Here is a 10,940-nt window from a genome sequence, read left to right as displayed (position 1 = left end):
AATGCTGCTCTTTATGCACTAAAAAGGTTTATGGAGATGTTTGCATATGCATATGAAGGCACAGCACTTTTCCTTAAACTTATTCATGTCACAGAGATCTTTATTCATATGTCTTACTGCTGACCTTCTCCCTACTATGATCCTATTATCCTGCCACTTCCCCTTTTCCGAGATGGTAAAGATAATGATCAATAAATACTGAGAGAACTCAGAGACCGGTGCCGGTGCGGGTCCTCTGTATGCTGAGCCCCGGTCTCCTGGGCCCACTTTTTCTTTCTCTATACTTTTTCTTGGGCCCACTTTTTCTTTCTCTATACTTTGTCTCTGTGTCTCATTTCTTTTCTCAAGTCTCTCATTCCACCTAAGGAGAAACGCCCACAGGTGTGGAGGGGCAGGCCACCCCTTCACACCATGATGCGGTGGTGGAGCTGTTCCCCCGCACAGGAGAGCTGGTTTTGAGGAACAAGAAATAAACATGGTTTTAAATACATAGACTGTAAAGTTACATTCAGACATTCACATGGAATTGACCGGGGCTGTTGTTTTCATCAACTTTGTCTTGGCTGTTACACAGCAGTGGATAGATAACCAGAGCACAGCTGTTGACTGATCACCCAGCACCCGCTTCCCTTCTCTTTCCCTGCAGCAGACTGCCAGCTCGGTCCAAATGACAGCCAAGTACTCGGAGAAGGTGACCCGCCCCAACTCAGGGGTAACCAACATGTGAATCCCATTCTCTTTGCAATTGGAGATGGACGTGCAAGTTAACTCTAGGCAATGAGATGTGAGGGGGAGATCTGTAGGGCGCCTCCAGGAAAGGCTTCCTGGCTCTTAAAAAGACAGAGACAATGTCATAACTGGGTGCAATGCCTGCAGCATTGCAGCCATCTTCTGACGACGAGGGACTCAACGCTGAGGACAAAGCCAACAGTCCAAGAAAGGCGGTGTAGAAAGAAGGAAGGAGCCCTTAATGACAATGTTGAGTCAACCAACCCTGCAGCTGCCCTGGCTGGGACTACTGGGTATGTGAGATGAAATTTTTCTTTATTCATTCATTCATTCATTCATTCATTCATTCATTCATTTATTTTGACTCTATCACCCAGGTTGGAGTGCAGCAATCACATAGCTCACTTCAGCCTTGAAGTCCTTGGCTCAAGTGATCCTCCCACCTCAGCCTCCCAAGTAACTGGGGCTACAGGAACACTCCACCACACCCAGCACTTATTTTTTTCAGTTGGGTTTTCTGCTCATTGCTACCAAAAGCAGCATCCTAACTGATACATTTATGTAAAGTCCTGTACATTACCAGGAACATAGGAAGTTGAAATAAATGTCAGCTATTACATGAAGAAGAAGAAGGGGGAGGAGGAGGAGGAAGAGAAAGAAGAGGAGGAGGAGGAGAAAGAAGAGGAGGAGGAGGAGGAAGAAGATGAGGAAGAAAAAGAAAGTGGGTGGATTCTTGAAGGGCAAAATGCTAAGGTGAAAATAGCGGAGATCCTGGACCTTGGGGAACACTCACCTTTAGGGGAGGCTGGACAGAGGATGAAATGACAATCAGTAAAGGAAAAGGGAAGCAAAGTTTAATACAAGCAAAGGGAATGAGAATGATATGCAAGGGATATTAGTTCCATCATGTGCAATACCACAGAGAGGACTCTTTCCCTTCCTCCCTTGCAGGGAGACCTCAAGGGGAACCAAATTTGATTCACAAAGGCTCACCTTTAGGTACCAGTTGATGTCTTTTTTTTTTTTTTTTTCTAGACAGAGTCTCGCTCTGTCACCCAGGCTGGAGTGCAGTGGCACCATCTTGGCTCACTGCAACCTCCACCTCCTGGGTTTAAATGGTTCTCCTGCCTCAGCCTCCCGAGTAGCCTGGATTACAGGTGCATGCCAACACTCCTGGCTAAGTTTTGTATTTTCAGTAAAGACCAGGTTTCACCATGTTGGTCAAGGTGGTCTTGAACTCCTGACCTCAAGTGATCCACCCTCCTCAGCCTCCCCAAATGCTGGGATTACAGGCATGAGCCACAGCTCCCAGCACCAGTTGATGTCTTTTAAGGTGTCTTTCTAGGCCAGTGATTCTCAAAGTGCAGTTTCCAGACCAGCAGCCTCAACAATACCTGAGAACTTGCTAGAAATGTGAATTTTCAAGCTCCACCTTAAACCTGTTGAATTGGAAACTCTGGGAGTGGAGCTCGAGAACCTTTTTTTTTTTTTTTTTTTTAGTTATTTTACACATATATATAGATAGATAGAGACAGCAAGAGAGCCAGCGAGCAAGAGAGACAGAGAGAGAGAGAGACTGTGTGAGTGAGCTGGAATGCAGCTCACTGTAGACTCAACCTCCTGGTACCAGACTAAATTTTTCTTGTTGTTGTTGAAACTCAAGGTCTCCCTCTGTCGCCCAGGCTGGAGTGCAGTAGTGCGATTTCAGCTCACTGCAGCCTCCACCTTCCAGGCTCAAGCAATTCTCCCACTACCGTGGTGGCATGGGACTACAGATGCACACCACCACATGGGCTGATTTTTGTATTTTTTTGTAGACACAGGGTCTCGCCATGTTGCCCAGGCTGGTCTCAAACTGTTGAGCTCAAGTGATCTGCCCACCTCAGCCTCCCAAATTGCTCAGATTACAGGCATGAGCCACCATGCCTGGCCTATGTTTTCTTTAGGACTCTGGGAACGTTTATATTTAGCGTGTGTGTGTGTGTGTGTGTGTGTGTGTGTGTGTGTGTTTTGGAGACAGAGTCTCGCTCTGTCACCCAGGCTGGAGTGCAGTAGTACAATCTCAGCTCACTGCAACCTCTGCCTCCTGGGTTCAAGCAATTCTCATGTCTCGGACTCCCGAGTAGCTAGGATTACAAGCGCCCACTACCATGCCCGGCTAATTTTTGCATTTTTAGTAGAGACAGGGTTTCACCATTTGGCCAGGCTGGTCTTGAACTCCTGGCCTCATGTGATCCGCCCACTTCAGCCTCCCAAAGTGTTGGGATTCCAGGCAGAGCCACCATGCCCAGCCTAGCATCAGGTTTTAAATTTTACTTTTTCTCATCTGTTATAAATTCCTCTGGCTGACCCCACATCTGTTATGCACGCTGGGCTTGTGTTCACGAGCATGACACAACAATAATGTGTCATGCATTAACACATTAGACCAACATCTCTTGTGTGTCTCCTGTGTCCCAGGCATTGTTCTGAGTATTTAGGAAACAGCAATGAACAAAAGAGATGAAACTCCTGCACTCATGGAGCTCACTTTCTAGTGGGAAGTGAGAGACTAGGATGAAGGGAACTGTGCCCTTCCTTACATCACCCCACGCTTAAAACCCAAAACCACAAACGAGGTTCTTCAAATACCAGACACGCTGCTGCCCCAGGGCCTTCTCTCTTTCCCAGAGCTTTGCGTGGCCTAACCCTCTCCCCACTTCATTCTGGACACTGAGCAAATGTCATCCCATCAGAGAAGTCTTTCCTGAACGCCTTAGCTAGACCAGCACACACATGTATCTATCATGCCATGCCCATAACTGGCTTTGTTTTCTTTATGGCCCTTTTCCCTAGAATAATATGTTGTCTGTTTCCTCTACTAGAATGTAGGCGCCACGGAGACAGGAATTTGGGTTTCTTTTCTCACTGCTGTCTCCCCAGCCTAGGTACAACACCTGGCACCCAGTAGGCACTCAATAAGTATTTACTGAATGAATCAGTCACCCCTTCACTGATGTCAGTTTGGCAACAGTAGTATTGACAGAGGGGATCATGGCTGGAGTTCCAGGCGGGTAACCACAGAGGCATACTTGAGTTGTAGGGGAAACGAAAAATTACCTGGAGGAGCGGCCATCCTAAATATAGCAGCAGCAGATGACCCTTGACCAGGGAGGTCACTGTCCGACCACACCGGATTCTGAAAGTTGGCAGGGTTTTCATTGAATATCATTGCCTTGTTAAGGAATGCAGGGTCATAATTTGCAGCATGGGAGAAGGAACTACCTGATGGAAAGGGAGAGAGTAAAGATATAAAAAAGGCCGGGCACGGTGGCTCACGCCTGTAATCCCAGCACTTTGGGAGGTCGAGGTGGGCAGATCACAAGGTCAGGAGTTCGAGATCAGCCTGACCAACATAGTGAAACCCCGTCTCTACTAAAAATACAAAAATTAGCCAGGCGTGGTGGCGCATGCCTGTAATCCCAGCTATTCAGGAGGCTAAGGCAGGAGAATTGCTCGAATCCGGGAGGCGGAGGTTGCAGTGAGCTGAGATCATGCCACTGCACTCCAGTCTGGGTGAAAGAGCGAGACTCCATCTCAAAAAATATATATATATATACGTGTATATATAATATATACGTATATATATGTGTATATATAATATATACGTGTATATATACACGTATATATATAATATATATACGTATATATTATAATATATAATATATATAATATATATTATTATATATAATATATATACGTATATATAAAATATACATATATACGTGTATATATGTATATATACGTGTGTATATATATGTGTGTGTGTGTATATATATATATATATGACAACTATGGAATAGAATGCCAGCATCTATATTTTAATGTTTTTTGGTTTTTTTTTTTTTTTTTGAGACCGAATTTCATTCTTTAGCCCAGGCTGGAGTGAAGTGGTGCAATGTCAGCTCACTGCAACCTCTGCCCCTAGTTCAAGTGATTCTCCTGCCTCAGCCTCCCAAGTACCTGGGATAACAGACGCCCACCACCATGCCTAGCTAATTTCTGTATTTTTAGTAGAGACGGGGTTTTGTAATATTGGCCAGGTTGGTCTTGAACTCGTGACCTCAGGTGATCCACCCACCTCAGCCTTCCAAAGTGTTGAGATTACAGGTATGAGCTCCCACGCCCGGCATTGTTTTAACCTTCTTTTAGTCTCTGCCTTGCCGTAAGGCCAGGAGTGATGGCTTCTAGTATTCTCTCCTTTCCCCTGATAGAGACTACTGATTCCTAAAAGTGGACAGCAGTGCCCTGCTAAACCCAGTTACTGGTTACTGGCTGCCCTCCAGACAGGGGCCAAATGAAAAATTAATGTGTGCCATTGTTAGAATATGTTTTAAAGAAATCTGACTTGAGGCATATTAAACAGTTGGACATAAAGGGGTAGTGTCTCATTATGAGCCATGAGGAATACGCAAGAAAAAGCGAAACAGAAACTGCCCCACCTAACAGATAATGCTCCTGTTCATAGAACAAAGTGCTACTCACTGAAGAGTACAAAGTCATGCAGCAACTGCATCCAGTACATAAATGCAGAAACTTTTTAAGTTTACACCTTGTATAATTTGTTAAGATTACGTTGCTGGGCTGGGCACCATGGCTCATGCCTGTAATCTCAGCACTTTGGGAGGCTGAGGTGGGTGGATAACTTGAGGCCAAGAGTTCAAGACAGCCTGGCCAACATGGTGAAACCATGTCTCTACCAAAAAAATACAAAACTTAGCTGGGTGTGGTAGCAGGTGCCTGTAGTCCCAGTTACTCGGGGGGCTGAGGCAGGAGAATCACTTGAACCCAGGAGGTGGAAGTTGCTGTGAACCGAGATTGTGCCACTGTACTTCAGCCTGGGCGACAGAGTAAGACTCTGTCTCAAACAAACAAACAAACAAACAAAAAGATTACATTGCTGGCATATGGAGATTGGGTCTCACAATGCTGCCCTGGGCTGGACTCAAACTTCGGGTCTCAAAGCAGTCCTCCCACCTCAGCCTCCAAGTAGTTGGAACCAGGCCTAGCTTTGCTGGCAACCAATAATAGCTGGTACTTCCTAAATCATTAGTAAATTTCAATTTCTATTTTTAAAATTATCCAAAAAGGAAACACAGCACAAATTGCTTTCAGCCTTTTACAAATAAACGGATAATCAGTGAGTACTTTATAAAGTGGGAATGATGTTTCTGAGCTTTTTTTTAAAGGAAGTCATTTCTGTTAAAGAAGCATTGATTTACTTGAGCGCTTTAAGAACTTAGTTTCTGGCCGGGCGCGGTGGCTCAAGCCTGTAATCCCAGCACTTTGGGAGGCCGAGACGGGCGGATCACGAGGTCAGGAGATCGAGACCATCCTGGCTAACACCGTGAAACCCCGTCTCTACTAAAAAATACAAAAAACTACCTGGGCGAGGTGGTGGGCGCCTGTAGTCCCAGCTACTTGGGAGGCTGAGGCAGGAGAATGGCGTAAACCCGGGAGGCGGAGCTTGCAGTGAGCTGAGATCCGGCCACTGCACTCCAGCTTGGGCGATAAAGCTAGACTCCGTCTCAAGAAAAAAAAAAAAGAACTTAGTTTCTGTGCTTTATACAGGTGACACCAGCTCTGCGTGCCATTTCAAGGGTTGTGCATCTGGTGGTACCAGTAACATCAAAGGGTGATTAATAATCCAATATTATGAATGAATACATGGATATTGGTATTAGAGGTCAAATACTATCTTTGCCTGTGAAGTTTTTATGTAGACAAGGGTGATGTAAAATTATAAACTGAGTGGTTTTTTTTTTGTATGAACATTCCCCTATCCTCGAGAGTAGGACAATAATAGTACATTCACAGAACAATTGTAAATTAACATAGGTGCTGACCAATCTGAAACCAGTATATTAAGTGTTCAAGGAGAATCAGGCTGGGCTCAGTGGCTCGCACCTGTAATCCCAGCACTTTGGGAGGCCAAGGCAGGCGGATCCCAAGGTCAGGAGATCAAGACCATCCTGGCCAACATGGTGAAACCCCGTCTCTAATAAAAATACAAAAATTAGCTGGGTGTGGTGGTGCGTGCCTGTAGTCCCAGCTACGCAGGAGGCTGAGGCAGAAGAATCGCTTGAACCTGGGAGGCAGAGGTTGCAGTGAGCCGAGAATGTGCCATTGCACTCCAGCCTGAGCGACAAGAGCGAGACTCTGACTCAAAAAAAAAAAAAGGTGTTCAAGGAGAATGAAAAGACTGAGGGAGTTGGGCAGATTTTATTTTTTCAAAGCTGGCCACAGCACTATTTCCCATCCTACGTTAACTTGCTAAAAAGCCCAAGGCCGGGCGCGGTGGCTGACGCCTGTAATCCCAGCACTTTGGGAGGCCGAGACAGGTGGATCACAAGGTCAGGAGATCGAGACCATCCTGGCTAACACGGTGAAACCCCATCTCTACTAAAAATACAAAAAATTAGCCGGGCGAGGTGGCGGGTGCCTGTAGTTCCAGCTACTGGGAGGCTGAGGCAGGAGAATGGCGTGAACCCAGGAGGCGGAGCTTGCAGTGAGCCGAGATCGTGCCACTGCACTCCAGCCTGGGTGACAGAGCAAAGACTCCGTCTCAAAAAAAAAAAAATTGTGTGCCCAGAGAACAGTGACCGGCACTGCTTTTTAAGGGAGTTAGCATTAATGCAGCACTTCCTATTTATTACTGTCTTTAAGCTGCCTAGACTATGATTATTATAACCACCACCACTAGCATGGAGCGTTTACTGTGTCAACTGCTTACTGTGTCTCGTTCAGTTGTGTCATAACACTAAGATGCCAGTACACTCATTCTGCTGGTGAGGAAACAGAGAAATACAGAAAACTTGCCAAAGCCACAGAAATGGTGAAGCTGGGCTTTTCCTCACATACCACACTGCTTTGTCCCAACATTATAATGGTGATCTGTCTCCAATTCACAGGAACATAATTTAAAATAGCCAATAGAACGCTCTCAAGTTGGAAACGTTCTTCTATCCATTTTTTTGACCTTTTGCACTTTTTTTTTTTTTGACTCTGAGAGAGTATTTATCTATGCACCCTGAAGGCCAGACTCTAAATTTAAATATCCAGCCTGGGGCCTTGGCCCTCCTGGCTGTGGGTGGGTGTGTAGGGATGGGTCTGGAGCCCTTTCTCGAGAGTGGAACCCAGAGCCTGGAAGTGGGATGCCCCTGAGCCAGCAGCTGCCAATAGCAGCCAGGGGAGAAGGAGATGGGAGCCAGGCACTCATCCCAATCCCAGAGACGCCAAGGGGAGGGGAAGATGCTTTGGGCCCCCCAGCCAGGCTGAGGGCTGGCCAAGCTGGAGGTGCACACATGTGGAAGAAATGGAGGCCCAGTGCTATGGGCAGAGACTATACCCTAGGTGCCCGCCCCAGTGCCAGCCAACCCAAGACAGGAGAAAGGGGTTGGCAGTTTTGCGTCTGAGAGATACAAGTGGTGCCTGGCCCTCCCGTGAGGTGAGGCAGTATGGGGGAAGGCACCAGCATGGCAGTCTAAGGGCTTATGGAAGGGGGAGTCTCTGAGACTTTTGCATGGGTGTGTACCCACCCGCACCCCGCCCCGCCAGTTCTTCAGAGGCTGATGTGGAAGGCATCCTGCAGCCACTGGTCACGGGCACTGTGCATCTGGGGCACAGTGAGAAGTGGCGGGTCGGGGGGCAGGCTGGCATTGGAAGGCTCATCATCATCAGACAGGCCAGCATCTGGTGGGTAGGAGCTGTCTGAATGCAGGGAGATGGCGGGTCCTGGCATGAGCTCATGACCTTTCATGTTTCTAGAGAGCAAGTGCCAGCAGATGACAGAACGAATGAACAAGTAGCAAATATACATTCATGGAAAAGATCAGAGCAGCTGGTTTTGCTTGGTTCACTTGTTCGATTGTGGGTGTGGGTGTGGTGTGTGTGTTTGGGGCAGGCAATGTGGCAGCTGCTCCTCGTTGTGAATATATTACATGCCTATAACACTGTTTTCATGTTTGCTAAGTTGTTCTTTGCTTCCATGATGAAATTAAATATATCTTTTCATGGGACTACACAAAGATCAATCATTCTGTGGCAGCAGCTTTTCATGAATCCCCTAAAACTGTGTGCAAAGTTGCGTTCTGTGTATGTGTATGCATGTGTTGTTCTGCTGAGGGAGTTCTGAGGTCAAGCTATAGTTAGATTCCCAAAGAGGTCTGTGATTCCAGAAGGATTAAAAACCACTGACCATCTGTCATTCTACCTATCTGCCATCTCTCCATCATATTTACAACATCATCTATGCATGCATCTATTTATCCACTAAGAGACAGATTTCTTTCCACGTGGTAGCATTTGAGATGATTTATTTGTAATTTTCTGTCCTGCTTTACTCCTTCATAATAACCATTGTATTAGTCCATTTTCACACATTTATAAAGAACTGCCCGAGACTGGGTAATTTATAAAGGAAAGAGGTTTAATTGACGCACAGTTCAGCATGGCTGGAGAGGCCTCAGGAAACTTACAATTATGCCAGAAGTCAAAGGGAAAGCAAGGCATCTTCTTCACAAGGCAGCAGGAAGGAGAAGTGCTGAGCCGGGGGGAAGAGCCCTTTATAAAACCATCAGATCTTGTGAAAGCTCACTCACTATCATGAGAACAGCATTCGGGAACCACTCCCATGATTTAGTTACCTCCACCTGCTCTCTCCCTGGACAAGCAGGGATTATGGGATTACAATTCAAGATGAGATCTGGGTGGGGACACAAAGCCTACCCATATTATCCATGTATCATTCTTAGAAAAATAATGAAGTGATTAAGAGAAAAGGACAAGGGATCTGGGTGTCCTACCACGTGTCCAACTTATCTTTATACCTCCCTTGATGGGAAACTCAACCAGCTCTCTAGGTGGCCTAGTCTGTCTGTTTACCTCAAAGTATTAACATTTCTTCCGCATGCTGAATTCATGGCTAGGCAATAAACAAATCAATGAAGGAGGTTAGGTACAGTGGCTCACACCTGTAATCTCAGCACTTTGGGAGGCCAAGGAGCAGATCACTCGAGGCCAGGAGTTCGAGACTAGTCTGGCCAACATGGTGAAACCCCATCTCTACTAAAAATAGAAAAAATAGCTGGGCGTAGTGGTACACACCTGTAATCTCAGCTACTCAGGAGGCTGAGGCAGGAGAATCACTTGGGCCTGGGAGGCAGAGGTTGCAGTGAGCCAAGATTAGGCCACTACACTCAACCCTGGGTGATACAGTTTCAGAAAATAAACAAACAAACAAATCAGTGAAGCTCCAGGGGGCAGATAGAACAGAAGTGAGTCTTGGGGTGGGAGACAGGGAGAGGCATCTGTGGCTGGATCCCTAGAAGCCGTTTGAGAACACCTGCCTGCTTTGCCATCCCAGATCAGGGACGGGGTGCCAAGGACAGCGAACAAGGCTCAGCACAGCCTGGGCATGCAAATGGCTTATCTGTGGTTCACAGAACAAGCTCAGGAAGCTGACAGGGAGAAAGGGGATATAGTGAGGCAGAAAGGAGAAGAACAAAGTTCAAATACACAAGGGAAGGGACTAGGTGGGGCTCACCTAATATCAAAAGCCTTTGGGTGCAGGAACTCTGTGGGGAATGTGACTCCAAGAAGGGAGTGGTGGCAATGCCAACATGCCTTGGTTGAGAGAAAAGGCCCTTTGGCTATAATACTGTGTCCTAGTTCCTAAGGCAGCCCCAAACTGGACTTCCCTCAAAATGCAGGTATGTGTATGGGTATGTAGAGAAGGTAGAATTGGCCGGGCGCGGTGGCTCAAGCCTGTAATTCCAGCACTTTGGGAGGCCGAGATGGGCGGATCACGAGGTCAGGAGATCGAGACCATCCTGGCTAACATGGTGAAACCCCGTCTCTACTAAAAATACAAAAACTAGCTGGGCAAGGTGGCGGGCGCCTGTAGTCTCAGCTACTCGGGAGGCTGAGGCAGGAGAATGGCGTAAACCCGGGAGGCAGAGCTTGCAGTGAGCTGAGATCCGGCCACTGCACTCCAGTCCGGGCGACAGAGCAAGACTCCGCCTCAAAAAAAAAAAAAAAAAAAAAAAAAGAGAAGGTAGAATAATCACATGTACCATATTTTAAATGTCAACCTATTTTTACCTCAAAAATTTCATCTGATCCTCATGGAACCTTTAATACAGGCAAAGTCAAGACTCGGAAAGGAGATGTGC

The sequence above is a fragment of the Piliocolobus tephrosceles genome, chromosome 16 (genome assembly GCF_002776525.5).
Source record: "Piliocolobus tephrosceles isolate RC106 chromosome 16, ASM277652v3, whole genome shotgun sequence".
NCBI lineage: Eukaryota > Metazoa > Chordata > Mammalia > Primates > Cercopithecidae > Piliocolobus > Piliocolobus tephrosceles.
Note: the sequence above shows the minus strand (reverse complement) of the source record.